At 33.9% G+C, this 25,142-nt stretch overlaps 1 long non-coding RNA gene across 2 annotated transcripts; it reads right to left on the reverse strand.

Moving 5' to 3' along the window:
- Positions 1–1,559: 1,559 nt before the first annotated feature.
- LOC106870309 (uncharacterized) lies at positions 1,560–16,694 on the reverse strand. Of its 2 annotated transcripts, XR_016241311.1 has the most exons (4): positions 16,539–16,694; positions 9,933–10,077; positions 2,422–2,484; positions 1,560–1,916 (listed from the first exon to the last, which is right to left on the reverse strand). It is a non-coding gene; the product is annotated as an uncharacterized LOC106870309 (long non-coding RNA). The 2 variants fall into 2 exon arrangements; XR_016241312.1 differs by lacking the exon at positions 2,422–2,484.
- Positions 16,695–25,142: the final 8,448 nt, after the last annotated feature.

Consider the following 25,142-nt stretch of genomic DNA (forward strand, 5'->3'; position numbering starts at 1 on the left):
GAGAGGTTAGGTTTACCACTAAGTGGTTATGGGTTTTACAACTGTTCAGCATCTTGACAACAGCTTGAGGTGAGCAAAAACTGACAAGTGAGATTTGGTTGACAGAACAGCAATAACTTGTTGACATTAGGCATTTAGCATTTGTTTTGAACTGATGTAGATTAATGTTTTGAACTGTTTTGAACTGATGTAGATTAATGGAAAGAAAACACAGCCATAATATAACTTCAGAGATTTGAGTAACTGTTTGTAGAGTATTCAATAGGATTCTGAGTTATGAAGTCTACTGTGGAAAATATTCCGAGGTTAGATAAATTTCCAAGTACCTTTCCTGTTCCTTCCCAGCATCCTTTTCCTAGATAATACTCTCCTATAGTCTGACATAATCTTGGGAAAGGTGAAGTTCATTTACAACCATCATGCAATATCATGACAAGGAGACGACACACTCACATGCGCATTGACATACCCATGCACACGCAAAGACATATATACTCACACATACATAGATAGATAAATAGATAGAGAGATTGACTAACAGATAAGCAGAGAGATATGATGGGCTTGTTTCTATTAATGACGACTAATTTCACTCACAAGGATTGGCTTGACTTGACAATAATAGATGCCCAGAGTAACATGCTTTAGGACTGAACCCAAAATCACATTTGGCAAGTGAACATCCCATTACAAAGCAGGGCTGTAAATGAGTATGTACGTATGTATGTATGTATGTATGTAGGTATGTATGTATAGATAGATAGATAGATATGCATATATACATATATAAATTAGCATATATATATAAATATGCATATATATGCTTACATTTATATATATATGTTTACACACACACATATATATATATATATATATATATATATATATATATATATATATGCATATATATATATATATATATATATATATATATATATATATATATATATATATATATATATATATATATATATATATATATATACTTATATATATATATATATATATATATATATATATATATATATATATATATATATATATATATATATATACTTAGATATATATAGGGTAGCAAATTTTTAAAAATTTCACTACCAGTGGCTTAGCATGTATAAAAAGTCAAAAGACGACATATTATTCAATATAAAATAGTGTACATTTAAACAAAGAGAAATTACCTATAGCAGGCAATTTCTACATGCTAGGAGACAGTCAAACTGACTGAAAACTACAAAATTTAAGAAATTTCAAAGGGAATGAAAAATTAAAAACTTTTACCTTGTTGTCATGAAACCTATAAAATTCGAAACCTATAGGTATAATCGTAAAAACAAGGTAAAAGTTTTTATTTTTTATTTTTTATGTTTTCATTCCTTTTGAAAATGCTTAACTTTTGTGGTTTTCAGTCATTTTGACTGTCTCTTAGTGTGTAGAAACTGCCTGTTAATAGGTAATTTCTCTTTGTTTAAATATATATATATATATATTCAAACATACATACAGTAGCAGCCATAATATAAGCAACTACTGTAGGAAGGTCTAGAAGTGTTGTACAATGAATTGTAACTCGTTTTAAGTCATCAGGATCAACAGATGCTAAACCTAAAACCGGCAAACCTCGAAAAACTCCAAGACTGGATCGCATTATGGTTAGAATGTCACTGAAGGATAGGTTTAAGAGTTTAGCTCCACTTCCGATATCAACATATCATGCAAAAACAGTTTTTGGGAGGTTAAGAGGTTCTGGGTTGCTTGCTCAGGCACCAGTAAAGAAATCTCTGATCTCCAAGAAGAATCAAAGAGCCTGTCTTTGTTTTGCTCTCAAACATGTCAGTTGGACAGAAGATCAGTGGTCGCAGGTTCATTTTAGTGATGAATCGAAGTTTATTGGTTCCAATGGCAGGATGTATGTCCTACGAAGAAATAGTGAAAGTTAATTCGTGCATGTGTGAAGAGACAGTGAAATATGAAGGAGGCATAGTCTGTTCTTCAGACTAAAAAGCTATGGACATTATTTCAAAATAGAGAAAATGAGATGATTTAAAGAGCAGAATAAAAGCCTTTTCAGCAAACATTTCTTGATATTCTTGCAAATCATATAGAATCGGATTTTTCTTGTCAAGATTTTGAAAGCTTCAATTTATTTCAGTTAAATATGTTTGTTGTTTTGATGTATAATAAGGCTAGAAACTTGCTTTTTGTTGTATTTTGGGCAAAAAATGATTTCTTATTACAAATGAGGTTCATTCAGGTTAGAAATTGTATTTTTTTATTTTCTTAGCAGAAGTTTCTTCATAGTTCAATGTTCTAGTTAAAGATATGACAGAAAAAAAAATAAATAAATAAAAATAAAACAGATGATCTGGTCTGCTAAGTGTATATTCTAGTTTTATTTAATATATAAGAATCACAAAATACCTAAGAAAATGAAATTTTCTCTCCTGGAGGCAACTTATTTATGCAGAAATACTGAATAAATATCTGAAAAGAAAAATACCAGAGCTAAAGTATGTTTTAATATTTAGTGATCTGTATGAGAATTAGAGCAATAGAGCAGAAAATAGGATAGTGTTATTATAAAAATGAAAAGTCATATTTCAACATTTTTTTTTTAAACTAGAGATCAGATGACATCAGTTGGTATTTTTTCTTTATTTATTCATTTATTTTTATTTTCAAAGTATAAACAAAAGCCTGAAAGATGGTATCAAAGAAAATTTAATGATAACATTTGATTAAACTTCAGAGTGGCTGCTTAAAGAAAGGGAAAGAAAAGATACAAGTAACCAATAACAATAATGTATAGAGTTGACGTGTTTAGCCTCATATCAGTACTAAATACCGTGGGCCACCCATACATATAGTGACTTTGTCATTGGCTCATAATATGTTTAGTAATACAATGCATAAAAGTGATGCTGCTGTAAACAGAATTGTGTGTTCTCATTAGATGTTCTCAACAGACTCATATTAAATTACAAAAGAAATGTTTATACTCTTTTGAGAATGAGTTAAAAAACTTTATAGCAAACAATTAATTTAGCTGCAAAATTGTGAATTGTATGGAAAGATTTCAAACTGCACAGTGGTCACTTTTCCAGCTGATGTAGATTTTGTCAAGAGTTAATTTCATGAAATGTTTAGAAGCAAATACTGTCTAGCAAAATATATTTTGTAATAAACTTATATATATATATATATATATATATATATATATATATATATATATATATATATATATGATGCATCACCTGTACATCATCTTTTATCTTTCACTCGTTTCAGTCATTAGACTGTGGCCATGCTGGGGCACCACCTTGAAGAAGTTTTGGTAAAATGAATCGACCCCAGTAATTTTTCTTTTTAAGCCTGTTACTTATTCTATTAATCTCTTTTATCAAACTGCTAAGTTATAGGGAGGTAAACACACCAACACCTGTTATCAATCAGTGGTGGAAGGATATTCACATTCACAAAGACACACACACAGATACACACACACATGCACACACACACATACACACACACACACACACATGACAGGCTTCTTTCAGTTTCCATCTACCAAATCCACTCACAAGGTTTTGGTTGGCCTGAGGCTATAGTTGAAGACACTTGCCCAAGGTACCATGCAATAGGACTGAACCCAGAACCAAGAGGTTGGGAAGTGAACTTGAGAACAAAATTTTAAAAACCAATATATTTTAAAATATTTGATGAACATAATTTTACATACACATAGCAAAAGGCTATTCAATTAAACTACTATCCACATCAGCTGTTGTCTCAGTACAGCTTCTGAAACACTTAAATGTGTTGATCAGATAATCTTTATTCATGTTAACCATAATGTCCCCAATAGCAGACCTCGAAAAATCCACAGTATTGTGGGCTTGCTTGTTGGTCACCCCTCAACAATGGTCTGGATATAGTTCTCCAAGCAGTTAAATCAGGAAAGTTAAGGGAAGGGCAAAATGTTAGGGGTAACATAATCATGAAGAATTTTGGTTATCCACTCTTAGATCATGCAGGCTGTGATAGAGGGGGCAGAGTCTTGCTGGAACACATATGACTTCCCCCAAGCAATTCTCTCAATCCAGGGTCTGACAACCATCTCCATTATTCTGATGTAGGCTTTGACATTGATCCTAAGAACTTATGAATCCCATCTCAATCTCATTACAAACAATGGGAACCTGGTATGCATAAGAGTGGGAATTTCAATGGCTGGCACAGAGCCATCTTACATTTGTCCTGTTCACATTTTGATTTTGGATAAAGCTCTCCTCTGAAAAGAACCAGAGACTGTTTGGCTCTTCACAGGGCTTGAATTTGTTCAGCTAGTGTTTCAACAGGATCACACAGTTCTCTTGGGTCTTGTTATTTGAATCAAATTACAGAAAGATTGTTATGCTCTTTTGAGAATGAGTTAAAAATCTTCATAGTAAACAATTAATTTAGGATTTGTACCAGATGCCTTCATGCATCACACATCTAATCATTGGTTCCAACACATTACGATGATTGGTTATGACCCTGATTGACTTGCTGAGATTCTCATTGATGATGCCCTGGACTTGCTGAATAAGCTCAACGTTTCTAACATTGTCTGACCATCAAGAATGTTTTTTTAACTTTTGGGCACAGAAGACACATTCCTGCCAAAGGCCAGGAGCTCTTTTCTGATCTTAAACACGAAGGAGTTGACAACCTTTAAGAAAACTGCAATCACAGAATCATTAGTTGGTGGGTAAAGTGACAAGAATTGCATGCCTTTTCATTGTCTGTATTAGATTTGAAGCTTCAGTGTTGGGGCTGAAAAAAAGTATGGATACTTAGTTAAAGATTGGACAACGTGGTTCTTAAAAGTTTTGTTCTCAAATAGCTAATGCACCAGCTATATATACTCAGTATAAATCTTATTCAACCTCTTTAATTCCTGATATCATTTCTATTTTGTCTGAGTTGGCCCTTTTCATATGTAAACATGTGTACATGTTTTGTATTAAATGTATTTGATTTTTTTTTGTATATTGACTTGCCTAACATGCTTGTCATTACATTTACTCCACTACTTGCTCAAGTTTAAATCTCTTGAGCATGGCGAAGTGTATTCTACATGGAGAATATCTGTCTGTCATCTATAAACACACACTCACACACACACTCACACACACACATGCACACACACATACACATACATGCACACTTATGCACACATATATATGAGATGGTCTTCCTCCAATTGCATGTGCTAAATCTTACTTCAATGATACTAGGTGAACCTTGGACTAGTGTAAAAGACACTTTCTGAGGAATCATGCAATAGAATGGAATCTGGTTAGAAGACGAAATTTTTCATCCTACAGTTATGCCTGCTTCTATTTGGCACATAAGAAATTCTTTTTATCACATTTCTGTATTTTCTGTATCTTTAGACTTAAAAACTAAACAAAAACAGCAAGAATATATATTCATATATTCTTTATTATGCCTTCCTATGCTTCTGTTGCATTACCAAGTTTTGTTTCTAAACACGTTTCTTCCAGTATTCTTGGAAATAACAATTTAGATATTTCTTTATTTATTTATTGATTCTAATCTCAAGTATCTTTTCAGAAAGCTTTGAGAAGGGAATTTCCAATTGCTATTGAATCCATACCATTCAACGTTATTCACTTTCTGTCATGAACCATACATTCTGATTGCCTGCACATCAAGTTTCCCAACATTATAATTTATCATCCCCAGGCATTTATTTACAAGATAATTATACTTATTCTGGGTTGACTGAATTGGTTGACAGCAATCTTTATTCTTATCTTTTTAGGAAACTACTCGAGAGATCTTAAAACACAATGATAAATGTTGATAGTTTAAGATTATTAGATGTTTTCATAAAGTCACAATTGATGGAGTTGATTTACTAACCAAAGGGTAAATAGTTCATATCCAGAAGCTAGCTCTCTACGATATCCTTAGCAAAGATTTGTATATCTAAATAGTCACAGCAAATGAAGCTACAAACAGGTAATATTTTCATGTAAGCAATAAGAATACAATACAATTGCTAAATTTTCATTAGGCTGTAGCACTAAAGATTGTTGCACGACCTTCAAACATTAAGCCTCATTGAGGCAATGACTAGTGACTGAGACCTTTGGAAATATGCAGTGCCTCAGAAGACCCGGAAAGCCAAGTGAAACTATAACCTGTGGCCCACTTAAGCGTACCTTTCCTTCATTGGACACTAAACTCTGCTTGCAAAGACCTGTTGTTGCAAGTGAAATCAAAATCAAATCAAATTCACAAATTCAATGACTGGTACCCGTGCCGTTGGAGCGCTAAGAGCATCATCCGAGCATGGTCACTGCCAGAGCAGCTGACTAGCTTCCATGCCGGTGGCACGTAAAAAGCACCATTCGAACGTGATGTATGTATGTATGTCATTATTCAGTTTTATTTCAAAATTTCTGGCCAATAGAGAAAGAGCTGCTGTTTTCTAACCTAGATCCAAGGCTCTTTCATTGGAATTTCAACAATATCAACAGGGTATTTTTGTCTGTATGTATGTATGTATGTATGTATGTATATGTGCAGATTTGTGTGTTTTGTTATATGTATGTATACTCAAGCATATAGTTGCATGTTTAGACATGCTCATATGTACCTAAATGGTAGATGAGTCTTGTAGTTATGGTGCCTTCTATAACTACAGCTTGAAAGAATCTGTTTACCTGTTGAGCTGTTGTTCTTCAGTTGTGTTGTTGATGTTGTGTCCAGCCATGTTGTTTGTAGTAACTCTCTGCATGGTAAATTCAAGTTTCAGTCAAAAATCACTACAGTCTTGTATAAAAGCCTCCTTCAGTTAATTCATCTGAAGATTAATCAGTTACTTAACAAGGTTGACAGTTGTGGCTTTAAGGTTGGAGACAGTATTCATTGTATTTTTGATAAATAGTCTCCAATGCCAAGTATGTGACTTGTTGCTTGAAGTTGCAGCTTATGTATGTATGCATGTATGCATGCATGTATATACTTGAATCTACGCATTCATATGTATAAAAGGGTTTGCAGTGATGAAAATATTGAAAATTTGGAAAGTTGAATACAAATGAAAAATTTAAATATTTATTTGTATGAAATTTTCTATTTCCTGGAAATCGTTTCAAATTTTCAAATGCTGGAAGAATGATCCTGTTTTCGTTCTGGTGTTTTAAAAATTATTTTTGGATAGTTAATCAAGAATTGAACCTGGGCCTTTATTTTTTATTCTTTTCTATGCGTTCTTTGTACCTACATTTACATTTGGTTTAAATATGTACCCATTTTTTATTTCTTATTTTCTAATGAGGCTATTAAGTCATATCTGAAGAACTTCTCTTGAGATCCATATCCAAGAGCTATAAAATGTATTTAATAACAAGAATAGTTTCAAAAGATAGAGACATATTTCGAAATAAGATCATTGTCTCTCACAAGAGAGTTCCTACAATAATTTGTTTAGTAAAAGTGAAAGAGAAAGAAAGCTAAAATTATTTTAATTTCACAATTAAATATTTATATATTTCTTGATTCTCTTTTCTTTTCATTTCATCCTATCTCTTCCTTTTGTTTAATTTCATTTTGTGTGTGTGTTTATGAGTTAGTGGGTGTATGTGCATTTGTGTTTGGTGGTATGGATATGTATATATATGCTTATGTGTGGTTTGGGTATGTGCATATATGCTTATATGTGTGTTAATGTGTTTGTGAGTGTATGTATGTTTGTATGTTTGTGAAAATGTGATAAATTGTCAACAAAATAATACGGAGTGATCAAATATGATGTTAATATGTTTCATTTCATTTTTTATTCTGTGATCATTATTGTCAGTCAATTAGAAGCCATAATTTCTAATTTCTCAGTTGGTCAATTTATTTATATTGATATTTATTTAGATTTTTAATGTTTCCTTTTATCATTTCATTCTATAGAAAAAGAAACACTTAAAAACAGGTGTTATTATTAGAATAATTCACTGCTTTACCACCAATGTATTCTCTGACAACCACATTTCTATATAAATTATATATATAACATCATAATATATAGATGTATAAAATTATCTAATATACCCTGTTTTAAGGTTTTCATTAGTAAAAAACTATTCTATAAATTTTTATAGATAATTAGTGAAACTGACTTCTATTTTATTAAAACACTTGTGATCAGTGGTTCTTAATATTTCAGAATGGTGCCCCAAATTAGGTTATGAATTCAGGATAGAAACCCAGAAATTGGACAAAAAGTAATAAAAGATATTTATTCTCTTTTCTACAGATTAAAAAAATGTAGACTATTTAATATACGAGTAAATATAGTGAAAAGTGATTTGATCTTTAATTAAAGAAGAAACACTGATTTAGTACCTAAAGAATGGGGAAATGGTGACTGAATTAACCTGGTTTCATTCATAACTCTACTAAATATTGAAAATAGATTTTATTGCTTGAAAACTGAATATGCAAGTGAAAACAGCCAATTAATTTTATAATTATTGTGATTTAATTCATTTATTTTTTGAGGTCATTTATTTTATGAAGATAGATCTTGATAAGCCTCATGGAAACGATTTAAATGTTGTAAATATATCTGTACCATAGCCTATTACTTACCATTTAATAGCTTCACTTGCTGCAATAAAATTGCATTTACTATCATAAAATGGCACTATAGAATTCTTTAATATTATATAAAGATTATTTTATGCCATGATTTAGTAAAATTAATTAGAAAATGACTGGGTTCATAACTTAGTAGACTTTTGTTGCAATGTTCTATGCAGGCTCTGTAGATGCCCTTTTCTTGCTAATTCAGTTTCATCTTTAATATCAGAAAGAAGGCTGATGCAAGGTTGCCACATTAATATCACATAAATAAGCCAAAATCCTTGTCAGAAACAGAAACTACCAGATAAAGCTAGCCATATATATATATATATATATATATATATATATATATATATATATATATATATATATATATATATATATATATATATATATATGTATATATATATTCATATATATATTAGAGCCACAGACGCCATCGATGCCTGCATTACAGTAAAAAAACTTCTGTACTTTCCACTTTCTTCCTACTGAAGTTGTTTTTCATCATTTCATGATATATTTCTTTTAAATATATATAATTACAGAAAGCAATCACTTAGGCCTGTAAAGCATAAAGGAATAAATAAATAAAGTAGTAGTAGTAGTGGTAGTAGTAGTAGTAGTAGTAGTAGTAGTAGTAGTAGTAGTAGTAATAGTAGTAGTAGTAGTAGTAGTAGTAGTAGTAGTAGTAGTAGTAATAGTAGTATATAGTTTAAACATTGAAAAATAGAAATAAAGATAAGAAATGTCAAACTTTTCTATAACTATTCTCATTGTTCACAGTTTGGTGACTATTTGGCTGCAATTTTCTGTTCATTATTTTGGGGAAAAAAAGAATTGTAAATATATATATTTAGTGCTTAATCATATATGTAGATCATTCAAAACAAAAGTAGTGATACACAGCAGTAACACTGCTTGAAAACTTTTGTACTTTCAAAACAAAAATTTACTTACAAAACTTTTTTGGAACCCACAATAAAATATTGATAACCCAAATTTGGTACTGAATCTAAGAAACACAGTTTAGGAAGTTAGTATGTAAAAATTACTGCTGGATCATAAATTAAAGTTTCAGAATATCTATTGAATGATGATTTTTGACAAGACCCATCATTATGAAGGAGCGAATAAGATCTGATATCACTTTATGATCAGTAAATACACTTTGTGATTAGTAATACACTTTATGATTAGTGATACACTTTATGAAGAAAGATTAGAAGAGTGATGACAAAAACAGTACATAAGATAGTAGGAAACTTCACACTTACTATCAAGATTTGGAGTAAGGGTCTCCTTAGTCATCCATTTTTGGTTATTCCCCAAATTATTTTTTACTGAAAACAATGATCTAACCTGCTCCATTTTATATGGCCTCCAATACTAATGGTCAGAGGATAAGAAGTTGTTTTCAGCCTGGAACCAAGTTACACAATATTATAATATAACAATGCAGAGAAAAAAATTTAATATTTTGAATACAATAATGACAATGTGATGATATTCAGTAAAAACAAGTAAACAACACAAATGTATTTTACATGAGCTAGAATCACTTTAGCTCTAGAACTGATAATTTTACAAATAAATATACTCATTAAAACAGAAAACAACATACATTACACAATAGGCACCAAAGGGTCAGGTGCTAATTCTAAACTGGGTACCAAATTAGGGCTACCGTGTATGAGAAAGTGGATTCCATACAGTTTACATCTACCAAATTTCACTAAATGAAGGGTATGATAGATGTGAATTGTATAAGGTGCCTCGTAGTGGGATTGAACCTATTGCTACATGGTTGGAAAGCAGACTTCTAAATCTCACAGATATGTTTTGCAGCAATATATATTAAAATACTACCAAAAAATTATAAATTTATGGAAATAGTGACTGTACATATAAGTATAAAACAGCAGTGACAGTTTCCTGCTAGAAGTATATTGACATTCTCTTCTACACTATAAGTACTTCAAACAGAAATTAATAGAATAAAACAAATGTTTGTCAAAATAAAATATCTGGCTAATATAATCAACCAAATTATATAATACTGCAGAGAAAGAAATTTAACACATTAAGTACCATGTCTATAATACCAGTAAAAACAAACCATATAAAAGTATATTACATGAACCAAATTGGCTCTAGCTCTAGAATAGATAATCTTGTTATAAAAAAAAAATACTCATTGAAACAAAAAATTACATACATTACATCCAATCATAAACTAGCATTAATAATATATTGCAAAAAAGCTCGAAAATTAAAAATCTTCTTATCACTGAGAAACAATAAGTTTTAAAGCTACACAATAAATTTTAGATGACTAATGTAATTTACAAATTCAGATGTAAATATGAAATTAGTAGCTCAGCTCTTAGATTAGATACACAAATATCACACTTTCTTGTTGACTGACCAAGAAGTCATTTTAAGAGCTGATATTGTAAGATACAAAATAAAATTGGGTAGAAAATTGGTTGATATTTGTCTTCCAAAAGCACAAATATTAATAATAAAAATGTATATTAATCACAAAATAATAATGCAAAAATCAAGTGATTAATAGTACACTGTCACTACAGACTGATGCTTGATATGAACCGGTGAGTGAGTTGCTATGTGGAACTTGATCTGCGCACAAAAGTGGCTAAATCTCACTCAAATCATACCCCCATCATCTTAGGAAAGAAACAAACAGACTGGATAAAGTAATCCTATATTTTATTGACTTGATCCAGAGGAAAGAGTTGTGAACAATGCCAGATTTAGGTATTAGGGAAGAATAATCATGATTTTAAGCTTTGAAATCTGCAGAGGTTGCAAAATAATTAAAATGTATGCTTTCAGTTTATGTAAAAACTTGTCGAGTAATTTTTAAACAAAGAGCCTTCAAGATTTTTATAACTTAGGTAGTCATCAAGCCTAAATCAGCACTGGATCAATGTGGTTAATGTTCTTCTTCAATATTTACAAGATGACAGCCGCTAGAAAGACATGTACTGAGAGTGAATGTCAGGGTATGATATTGTGGAGGAAAAACGTTTGTGCAAAATGATTAATAAAAGTGTTGGGAGTGCACATTCAGTATATTCAATAAGAGATGAGAGTACTGGTGATGTCTAAGTGAATGTAGTATGAGAAGAGTAGCCTACATCAAAGACACTGTAGAAGTGGTATAAAAAGAAGGCATAGAAATAAGACAACACATCTGTGGGTCAGAGGCAGGAGTGCACTAGTAACCAAATCAGTTGGATGACATTATGGGGGATGCACTATGATATTCACTGTGTGTAACAGCAGTACCCAGCCATGTGCGGGAACAGTATTCCATTGTGGGACTCACTAGAGCTTTATAGAAGGTTAGTAGCTGATGTATTTTCTGGTTTTGGACCGCAATACCAGTCTTTGTGATGCAGCTTTGGTTATGCTGAAAATGTATAGCGACAATAGAGATCTCCAGCGGTAGTGATGTTTAGCTTTAGAGTGACTGTGATGGTTCTAGTAGTGTGCTGTTTGTATTTAAGGGAATATTTCCTTGATATATACATGTGTGTGTATCGCCCCCCCCCCCCCCCTCGTCCTCCTCATCATCATCGTCATCATCATCATCATCATCATCATTTAACGTCCGCTTTCCATGTTGGGTTAGACGGTTTGATTGGAACTGGTAAGCCAGAGGGCTGCACCAGGTTCCAGTCTGCTTTGGCATGGCGTCTTTGGCTGGATACCTTCCTAACGCCAACCACTCCGAGAGTGTAGTGGGTGCCTTTTACGTGCCACCGGCACAGATTCCATTTACATGACACTAGTAACAGCCACGACTACGACTTCACTTGGTTTGACGGATCTTCTGAAGCACAGCATATCGCCAAAAGTCTGTTACTAGTCATCACCTCCGTGAGGCCTAACATTCGAAGATCATACGTCATCACCTCATCCTATATCTTCCTGGGTCTACTTCTTCCATAGGTTCTCACTACAGTTAGAGATCGGCACTTCTTTATACAGCTTTTCTCGTCCATATGCATCACATGACTATACCAACACATTCGTTTCTCTTGCACGCCACATCTGATGCTTCTTAAACCCAATTTTTCTTTTAAAACACTTACACTCTGTCGCTCATGCACACTGACATTGCACATCCAGCGAAGCATACTAGCTTCATTTCTTCGAAGCCTTTGCATATCTGCGGTTACAGTCCACTTTTCACTGCCGTGGAGCATGGCTGTTTGCACAAAGGCAACAATCTGCCTTTCATTCTGAGGGAGAGGCCCTTTGTACCAACAGAGGTAGAAGGTCTCTGAACTTTGTCCAGCCTATTCTTATTCTAATAGCTACACTCTCGGACCATTCCTTCCACTGCTGACTTGGTCACCTAGATAACAAAAGTTACCAATTACTTCTTGATGGAGTCTATTTTCTTTATCTTTACATAGTAGTGTTTATTGTACCTATGTGCATATATATATATATATATATATATATATATATATATATATGTGTGTGTGTGTGTGTGTATGTATGTATATATATGCACATATACACAGACATATATATATACATACATATATATACAAATATATATATGTGTGTGTGTGTGTTTGTGTGTGTGTGTGTGTGTGTATGCCCACTGTAAGCTATGGACACATAAGAGGTGCAGCTATATCAAAGGAAGGCTAACTAGCAAGATAGTTTTTGTATGTGGCAGATGCTCAGGGGCAATAAACACTGGAAATGTGCAGAGAACAACTTCTGTCACATTCCAGGGAGAAAAGCTAGAAGTAGTTGACAGCTTCCGTTACCTAGGTGACCAAGTCATTAGTTGGGGTGGATGCTCTGAAAGTGTAGCTGCTAGAATAAGAATAGCCTGGGCAAAGTTCAGAGAGCTCCTACCTCTACTGATGACAAAGGGCTTCTCGTTCAGAGTACAAGGTAGACTGTAGGATGCATGTGTACGAACAGCCATGCTACATGGCAGTGAAACATGGGCCGTGACTGCTGAGGACATGTGTAAGCTTGCAAGGAATGAAGCGAGTATGCTCCGCTGAATGTGTAATGTCAGTGTGCATACATAACAGAGTGAGAGCGCCTTGAGAGAAAAGTTGGACATAAGAAGCATCAGATGTGGCGTGCAAGAGAGACGACTGCGCTGGTATGGACATGTGGTGCGAATAGATGAGGACAGCTGTGTGAAAAAGTGTCGCACCCTAGCAGTTGAGGGAATCTGTGGAAAAGGTAGACCCAGGAAGACCTGGAATGAGGTGGTGAATCATGCCCTTCAAACAGTGGGCCTCACCAAGGCAATGACTAGTGACCGAGACCTTTGGAAATATGCTGTGCTTGAGAAGACCAGCAAGACAAGTGAGAACATAACCCGTGGTCTATGCCAGCGGTGTAATCAGCTTACTAATGCGTTACTTGCGAAGACCTGTTGAGGCAAGTGCAATCACAATCAAAATCAAATTCACTGACGTGGCCGATGACATCACCGCCTGACTGGCACCCGTGCCAGTGGAACATTAAAAGCACCAGCCGAGCGTGATCGTTGCCAGGGCTGCTCACTGGCTCCCGTGCCGGCGGCACATAAAAAGCACCACTCGAGCGTATGCGTTACCAGCATCACCTTACTGGTACTTGTGCCGGTGGCACGTGAAAAACAACACTCGTGCGAGGTCGTTGCCAGTGCCGCTGGATTGGCTCATGTGCAGGTGGTACACAAAAGACACCATTTGATTGTGGCCGTCGCCAGTACCACATGACTGGCCCTAGTACCGGTGGCACGTAAAAGCATCCACTACACTCTCGGATTGGTTGGCATTGGGAAGGGTATCCAGCAGTAGAAACTCTGCCAGATCAGACTGGAGCCTGGTGCAGCCATCTGGCTCGCCAGTCCTCAGTCAAATCGTCCAACCCATGCCAGCATTGAAAGCGGACGTTAAAGGATAATGATGATGATGTTGATGATATATATGTATATATATGTATTTATATATATGCACATATATATGCGCGCACACCCACACACACACAAAGTCATATATTTGTAGTCATCGTGTTTCTGAACTGATGAAGCAAATAGATGAGTCATGACCTTCTTGAGTTCTCTACTCATGAAGTCATTGTAGATTTGATGTGAAACGTCTAAGCTACATATTGACGATGCTTGAAAGTGGAGAATTCGGGAGGAATAACGGCTGGTATTAGTTGTGTTGTAGTGGACACTGTTAGGAATGATGGAAAGTAGGTCATTGAAAGTAGAGTGTGAGGGGCAACATTGAAACTTTAGGTGTATGACAGTTGATAAAGCGTGTTTCTGATAGAATTTCATCAACACATATTGCAATGTAATGGGATGTTCTGAGAGGAGGCGAGTGATTTAAAAGGTGAGAGATGATTGGGAATGTTGGCAGGCAATTTTATCTGAGATTTGCATGTTAAACATGGTTAAAAACCTTATTGATGTGAACAATAGTAATATTTTCACAAAATTTCTCAAGGACAAAGAACCGCTAATAATATAGGAGAACTATCCCAAATTGACAGGCTGGTCTTAGCTAGAATAATTTTGATTATAGGTTTTCTCGATCTGTTAAAACTCAAGGATAGTAAGGTTTTCTACACAATTCATCCATTCATCTGTCTATCCATCCATAAATACATACGTACATACATGAAAATATGCACGTGTGCATACCTACCTACCTACCTACCTACCTACCTACCTACCTACCTACCTACCTACCTACCTACCTACCTACCTACGTACCTACATACATACATACATTCATACATGCGTATATACATAGCTGTTTAGCATTACTGCATGTTGTTAAATCTTCAGACCTAACACTTGATACAATGACCAATCAACTTCCTGACTGCTGAAACGAATCCAATATCGATAGACAAAATATTTGAACAAAAAGCGATGCAAAACACATGCATCATTCCTATGATTCTTGTTTAGAATAAAATTGTTATAACAACTGTGCTTAGCTTATTTCGTCTAGGAAGTAAAAACAAAACGATTTTGAACGATTTTGAAATGCTGAATTATATTGGAAATGTATTTTTTAAAACCAGCATACAGATCTAATAACAAACTATAATTTTTTAAATATAATACAGTAAAGAGCTGAGTATAACAATATTTTCTATACCACATATACAAGTATACATAGAAGCATGTATGTATAAATACACATACTACATACTTTCAGGCATCTGTAAACACATGCTAGGTTGAGTCAAAAGTTTTTTCGGATTTCTATTAATGAATTTTGGCAATATGTATCTTCATGTTAAAACCTTAATTTGATACAACTTGTTGTCCAATAGCTGCTGAATTGTTTATTCTTTATTTTCATATATAATATAGAAACATCAATTATTGATTTCTTTATTTTACACACTTGAAAATGAATGGTGAAAAATTGGAATTAGTGCCATTTTTCCAAAAGAATATAATGGAGTGTTAGGTAATCCATATATATAACTCTACACTCATGAGGGATAGCTGATATGGAATGGAATATGGCCGTATTCCCTCTCATATCGGCTCTTTATGATGAGCGTAAAGTTATATGTATTGGATTGTTACCTAAGACACCATTGTATTCTTTACATGAAACCGATTGGAAAGACTAGCTGTGATGGATACCTAATACTATAAAATTCGGATAATACACCCACTCTACTGACAGTTGTACGCGTGCATCTTCTCCCTGACTTTTGGTCTCTTAGACGACTCACGCACGAACACACACACACACACACACACACACACACACACACATATGATGAAGCATATTTTGTTGTGTCAGGGGAGAGTCATTCTCTTTTTGTGCCTTATTATTTTACACACTCACCGGTTCAGTTTCCACATTTACTTCTTTATTTTTTTCTCAAATTTTCGTTGCATCTTGCAACATTTTCAATAGTTGTTGACTGTCCGTTCTCTGAGCTGCGTTCCTTTTGTTTGTTTGTGCGCGCTCGTGTGTGTGCGTGCGCACACATGTGCACAACAAGCAAAAAAAAAAAAAACGCAGCTCATAGAATGGACAGAGTCAACGACTATTGAAAAGGTTGAAAGACGCACCGAAATTTTTAGAAAAAATAAAGATGTGGCTGGATGGAAACTGAACTGGTGAGTGTGCTAAATAATAAGGCACTAAAAGAAAATGTCTCTCCCCAGACACAACAATATACATACATATATATGCATATCTATCTATCCATCTATCTATATATATATATATATATATATATATATATATATATATATATATATATATATATATATATATATATATATATATATATATATATATATATATATATATATACATATATATATATATATATATATACATGTATGTATATATAAGAGCAAGTATTTATACACAAAAACGCATTGAAGCAAACGAACAATATATTTACAGGGAATATTTCAACAACAAGAAAAAGAAGAGAATGCGAAACTACCGAAACAGTTAATAGAATAGGAAATAACCTTAAAAATACAATGTAACAGGCTTGCAAATAAGCATCTAGTGAAACTACTTTATTGAAAATGGAGAAATAGAATATGATGAAATGGAAAACCAAAGGGAGAAACATGAGATTAAGAATAGAATAAATTAATACTATAGGCGCAAAGTCTAAAATACTGGTGTCAACAGATACTCTTTTCATCGATCCCGAAAAAATGAAAAGCAAAGTTGACCTCGACTACATCTGAGCGCAGAATGTAACGCTGGAAGAAATACCATTAAGCATTCTGTCCCGCGTGCTAACGATTCTGCCATCTCGTCGCCGTAAGAATAAAGACTAGACCACATTTTGGGCGTATTGATTCATTAGCAACTTCATGGAGCTATGTATTTCCCACTAATACACAGAGAAATATATACACATATATATAATGGCAGTAGAAGGGATTTTAGGATAGACTGATTGCTGTATCTAGCAGGATATGCATTCATACGCAGGCTCTTCCTTCTTGGTTTGGATTATACTTTGGCGTACATCAATTGTCGAAAAACGATGGCAAAAGGTCGTGTCATTCACTTCATTTGAATGATAGAAACTATATTATTCAATAAAGTTTTAATCTAATGGTAGCGTTTGTAAGAATTTTGGACGCTATTTTTAAGAGGTTGGGCAAAAACGGGATTGCTATGTGTGCGTAACCCCTGTTATCTCTGATGGTAAAAGTATTGAGAAGAGTGATTGCAACCGCTGTACTACGTCAGTACGTCCATCATATCCTTTCACACACACACTAAACACACACACACACAGACACACACATATGTGCACGTGTGTGTATATATCTATATGCATGTATTTGTGTATGCATGTACACCTCTTTCTACTGCAGCTGATGATAATAGTAGAGTTAGAGAAGGAGGCAAAAGTCAAAACCTTATATTGTTTATTCGTGGAGATGCTATATATTATCGCCTTAGCGACCAATTTTCCATGCTTGCATGGATCACAGAGAGTTAAGGCAGATTTTCTACGGCCTAATGTCTTTTTTTCACCAACCCTCACCTGTTTCCAAGTAAAGTAATATTTCCACTTGGCCAGACATATTTTCACGGAAGACAGGAGACAAATGTATGAATGCGACACTCGCTTATAATTATCACCTGATTACAAAAGATATGTATTTCACATACTCTCAGAGATTTATATTCTTGCGACGTCAATGTATTTATGTGTGTGCGTGTGTGTCTATAAACTCACTTGGAAATGGATGCGTCGCGTTCAATTAAATAATAAATAATATAGCTTATATATATATATATATATATATATATAGTTTTAGGGAAAAGAACCAAGTTTCAAGAACTCATCGATGAAAATCCACTATCACATATAGAAAAATTAAAAATTAAAAGCACAATAAATGAGTATAGTTTTTACCTGTAATTTGGGATTTTGTCCATAATATTATTATTATATATATATATATATATATATATATATACATACATGCATACATACATATATGGGTCCAGGACGTCACCAATTGTACAAATAACATGAAATACGTAAACAACGAGAAAAGGAAAAAATGGAAAGCAGTACAAGTTAACACAGGGAAAGGACCCTTCATTAGTTGTTGGCGATCTTTCTACTCCTCATTTCGAGCATTCAACAACAATATGAGTTTTCGAAGACAGTTGCTTCCATAAATTCTAAAATAAAATTTAGGATTTATAGAGGGCCAAATTTGGGAACAAAAGAATGACATTGGAGAGATATTCGAAATAAGGATAGAGATATTACGAGTTTGAAGATTTAATGTACTCCCCTTCAGTACTGCATTTCGCCAAATGGATGGAACTTTGTTCTTGTCAGTACTACTAACTAAAATCTCTGAAGGGAGGATGGGAGAATTGATGTTTTTTCCGGTCACATATATACATATCGTCGCATAATCGTCATTATAATAACATTATTACTTTATTTACTTGCTGAAAATAAATATTTCAATATATATCATTGCTTACATATATTGCCTCAGTGAAATATCTTTCCTTTCTCTGGTCCATTCTTTAGAACTTTTGTTTCGAAATTGCTACCAATTTCCGTTAAAATTTGGCAGTTATCTTTCCAGTAAAAATTAGAACCTCTGGCTCTTCTGTAGTAGCAAGTAGGAACCACACAGCAATTTGTGACAAAGCAGCAAGTATATAATTCCAGATAACAACTGCTGGCAGACATATTTAAAAGTTTACAGAATTTTGGCACGAAATGCAATTCATATTTTGTTGCCCCTCACAGAACTTTACCTTATCAAATAGCTAATTAAAACTAATTGCGTTAATATGATTGCGAGTAACCTACAATCAAAAGATTACAATCAGAAATATCCATCTCTATGTTTCCTTGATGATATGTTATTATTTCCTCTGCTCTAGTATACCCCCTCACTTCCCCCCCTCTCTCTCTCGCATTCTTTCTTTCTCTCTCACACGCTCTCTCTCTCTTTACCTCATTCTCTCAAATTCATAGATATATAAATGAAAATTGTGTACACACAGATATGTGAGCGTGTGTGTTTGTGTGTATGTATGCGTGCGTGTGCGCGCGCGCGTGCATGTGTGCATGCCGGAAGATTTAATCATATGTAAATTTATATATTTATGTACGCGTGCTCATGTGTTACATGTATGCACACACACACACACGCACACACACACACACACACACACATAGATACATACACATCTCTCTCTATATATATATATATATATATATATATATATATATATATATATATGTATGTATATATATATATATATTTATATACATACATACATGCATGCGTACATACATATGTATAAGCAGATGTAGATGTAATTATGCATCTGTGTGTGTTTGCATGTGTGTATGTGTATACTAATTAATTGAATGCACTCTAAGAAGTGATGATTAATATATAATTTTACATTTATATTTAACACGTTCCTGTAATCCAAATGTGGAAAAACTTTCGCTGTAGTAACTGTTTCGGAAGAGAAATCCCACTAATAAACTCTGCATGTGAAAACACAGCAATCTCGGCGATGGATGACGTCATCCGACGCCTTTGTGCTTTGTTATGCTTCCTCAGCAATTTCCGTATAAGAACAGTAGTACTTCGTGGGCTATAAACTTCGGATTTGGTGTCTGTACCTTATGAAGTGTAACGTCCACAAACACGTCTCCTACATTCTGATGTCGTCATTCATAGCCTAGCTCAGTGTATCTTCATACACAAAGAATTTTTCACAGTTTTGTGAATAATTAGCGTGTTTTTTTATAATCAGAACTGCTTAGCACTTTATTATAATCAGCTCTGTTTAGCGTAGCGTTAGTTAAATAATTCCAGTGTGACAAACCGTTTCACACACTAATAAATTTGTTTACTCTAGTTCTTATTAAACGAAGAACGACTGATTATCTGTTTGTTGCTGATAAAGCGCAAAGAGGCAGAAACATGTTGTGGAGGTTATTCGTAGCCAGCTCAGTATATTTTTCTTTTTACCCAATATATATATATATATATATATATATATATATATGTGTGTGTGTGTGTGTGTGTGTGTGTGTGTGTGTGTGTGTGTGTGTGTGTGTATTAATAATTATCGCCAAGCTAACATGGCGGTCCAGAAATCCAAGAGGCCATTGCCTCTAGCTAGCTATGTGACACACAAACCTGTGTCCATTACAACCTTCGAAAAGGGGACGTCATCAGCTTCCTCAGGCTGGTTCACACATTCACAGACTAGTTTCAGGGTATTTTCCCTTTATCAATGTGGAATAGTCGAACGCAGCAGGTGTGGCTGTTCACTGTCTGTTTGAAGGTTTATATATATTCAATGGAACACATCTACTGGTTTTCAAAAATAGAAATATATATATAAATATTAATATATAGAAATAGAAATATATACATATATATACATAAATATATACATATATATATATATATATATATATATATATATATATATATATATATATATATATATATATATATATATATCACATACACGAAAATATGTATCCCTCGATGAACGTGGTTGAAATAACATTAAATTAAATCTTCATCTGTGTCATACTTAATGCATGGATATCATTGAAAGGCATGTTACTGAGGTTTCCGTCTGAGATAATATATCTTCATAGATATGCTATGCTAAAGATACAATATATATTGCAGCAGGTTGAACATCGTCACAGCAGTGAATCTCGAGAACGATAGACGCGTTTCGTCCCACTTAGGTCGCGTCAATGCCAACCTGGCAGTCTTCCTGCAATATCGGCGAATGTATTACTTTTCGTTTCCTATAAATGGAAATACGAATATTGTCTAAGTAAGTGACAAATGAGTACATGGCTCTGGCGATTCCAAAGTAGCACGAAGGGCATCTGCCGTTCTCAAGAGTCGATATTCTCGTTCTCGTGTGATGATATTCTCTTCGCTCCGATACTTATTGTTTTTAACATATATTATGAAGAGGTTTTCTCTCATCCGAAGACCACAGTATCATATTTTTAGACAGTATATATACATTTAGTATGATACATGGATGGCGATTATATGTCCTTGTTTGTGTGTGTATGTGTGTGTGAGTGTGTCTGTGTGTGTGTGTGTGATAGATTTTCTCCTCTTTAAATACGACTGTATAACTTGCTTATGACTCCTAAAAGATACACTGAAACGCGTTTCGATGTTTGTAAATTAAATATAGATAACATGGACACAAGCTCTACTACATTCGCAACCAGTAAGTAGAGTTCTATTGGAAAGTGCCAATGCGGAAAACTATTATCCACTCCTGTCAAGATCACCATCGCTAGGTATAAAATCTTTAAGGATAATAGCACAAAGAACAATGTATCATTGCTCCCAATAAAATGAAAGCAGAAAAAGCAATCAAAGTATTACCATAAAAATGTCAAACGGTTAAAATTGAATGGACAATAGTCAATGCTCTAAAAACATGTGTGGAAGGCGTAAGAGGTATTTGTTGTTATGGTGAAAATGGGACGTACTGTCACTATGCACATCCCAGAGCCTTCCAGAGATTTCTTAAACAGGGTCATTAATCTCAATAAATTTTGTAATGGTGTAAAATGTTTCAGTTTGTGGGTAGACATGCGTGAGTAATCAAATCAGTTATATATACACTGCCTAAGAAATAGTTGTCAATAGACCCACTTAAATGGAGCACAGAGCAAACAACAGTATGCCACCAGCATAAAACAAATTGTGAGAAAACAATAGCAAATTACAGCAGGAGACCATCAATAACGAAATAGTTTACACTTGGTTAAAAGGGCAAATACATCAGTTGACCCAGATACAACAAACAATGCTACACAGATCAGCATACATGAGCAGCTCAACTAATAAACCCAGGATGACCTCATACGTCACATTTTATATATCATAAGCTATACTTGTAAATATCCAGAGATGTTTTATAACTGAACGACAAAAGTAAAGTTTCCTATATTAAGAAACTTATGGCATTTGTAATCAAGCAATATGCATAGCACAAAGAGAAACACAGTAAAGAGTAAACATATGAAGTGCAGAAATTTACATTTCAAAACGTTTTCTCTCTTATGTAGTTGATGGAACTATTGATCTGCTACTAAACAACAGTTTCGCCACACTGGATCTCTACTTCACAATGTGGAAATCATTACGGAAAAGTAATTTTTACAAACTTCTCAGAGCAAAACAGTAAAATTAACAATGTATGGTCAAAGAGAACAAGTAGCCGAACATCCCACCAAAAGTGTATCGACCATGTCCAAGTTGAATTTCCGAAACTTTCTGTTGAAATCAATTGAGAAAAGAAGTCTGTTCGATAAATTGGTCTCAAATCATATGCAAGCAAAGCAATGTCATGATAGTGAAGCAATTTATAGCAGCAATACAAACTAAAGGTATAAAACGTGTCACAATTAAGAAGGTTTACAGTTTTTTCACAGAAATATCTTTCTTAGAAACAGGAAAATTATTATGTGATGAAAAATAACATCTCAAAGGGTTTAAGTAAACAACTGAAAACCAGTTAAATATGGTACTCATAGACAACGAAAAGGAACTAAAGTTCTCCTATGAAAATGAGAGCCAATAAAAGGAAGTTGCGCTGTAGAAAGCATAAAAGCTAACCCAGGTTGTCGTATATTGTCACAGAAGAAACATCTGAGTAGCACAAAATAGGACCTTGTTTTCAAGGAAGTAAAGTACTTACTGCAGCCCCTCACAAGGTGAATGGAATACTTAGTGAGCAATTCAAAATTATGTACCCGCCTTCTTGCTGCTACACATTTAAATTACAAAGACCCCAGTAAACTATTTCAGTTGTTTTAAACATAGTTTCGTAAAAGCGTCAAAATAATCTCAGACCTAAAAATGGAACTATGTCCTGAGCGGAGGAAGAGACTAGAAGGGAAAAAAAAAAAGTTGACAGGCTCATATCTCTGAATTCACATATCAACAAAATGATGGAATTAATTATCAAGGAAAAACTGATTACGTTCTTTCAAGAAGAGAGCTTACCAAATGATACCCAGCATAGTTGCCACTCAAAGAAAACCCATTCATACAGCTGTTGTTGTATTATTACTAGTTACTAAAGCAGATATGCATGCAGTCAAATAAATGTTTGCAAATACAGGTTACTGCGAAACCTATCGATAAAGATGATCAAGGGCACTTCTGCGAAGTATGCCTACACTGAAGAATTTCGACATAAGGTTGATTACTTCTGATTTGCTTTGATTCTTTGGATTTCCATTACTTCTGTTCCTGTGGTAGCATAATGACTTCACTCTGCATACTTTGTGTTTATGTCATGATAAGTATCTGCCACAAAAGTGTGTCTCGCTTACTTCTTTACTTTTCGTAAAAAAAGAAAAGAATTGCGTGCTTCAAGATTGTAGATTCAGAGGACAAAAGCAGCTGTTGCAACACGATCATCCTATCAGGGCTCCGAATACTTCTTGCAACTACTATGTCTATAACAACTATTCTTTAATTACAGACTGTAGGTGGTGCATGAGAGATGCCTTGTGGGCCTTAACCACGTTACTTTGTCCGGTGGCGAATGCGAGTTATTGGGCCAAGACAATAAAATATTATGTTTTGAATGTCAGCCTTCGCACTTATACAATGAAAACCAATCTTACATGTTGTTTCTTATTAGTCCCCACATGGCACTGCATTTTTAACAAACATTTGTGAATGTTTATTATTATTATTATTATTATTATTATTATTATTATTATTATTATTATTATTATGCTTGATTGTGTTTAAGGAGACGACGACTTATTGATGCATATTTTCTTTGTGAAAGACTATGAAGCTGTGATGCTGCTGCCTATTGACTGATCGTATGATCACACCTTCTAAAACCAAGAAATTTGAAAACTAAGACAAATTTTGCTTATTTCAACCAATGAATAATTTTTATTGATGTAGATAATCAGTTTACATACATACATACATACATACATACATATTTCACGAAAACTTATACCGAGATTTGCTACACGAAACAACAGCTTAAAATCGGGCATATAGCAGTCTACTTTGATCGACTATCCTATGCTTTATTTTTTATATCAAGGTCTACATTATAAAACATGTGGCCTTCCGATTTGAAGATTGTTGAACGTGATTTGAATAAATTTAGTTACTACTCCTAGTAGGTTGAACAACTGCATTGAGGTTCCTTTTTGGCTGAGTTTAATAAGCAGTGCAGTAAGATATCATCCCTAATGACTGACATAGCTGTATTATCGCAAACTTCTAAGAAAGTAAATAGATTCACTGAACAGAGGAAATTACAGAGGCTTCTCGCTGATAGAAAATTTTTGAAAATTCAGCGTTACCCTGGATATGATGTAGTCTAGGTTTTTATTAGCAGGTAGAATAACAAAGGGATTTTTCT

Source organism: Octopus bimaculoides, chromosome 4 (assembly GCF_046866305.1).
Source record: "Octopus bimaculoides isolate indiv1 chromosome 4, ASM4686630v1, whole genome shotgun sequence".
NCBI classification, from domain to species: Eukaryota; Metazoa; Mollusca; class Cephalopoda; order Octopoda; family Octopodidae; genus Octopus; species Octopus bimaculoides.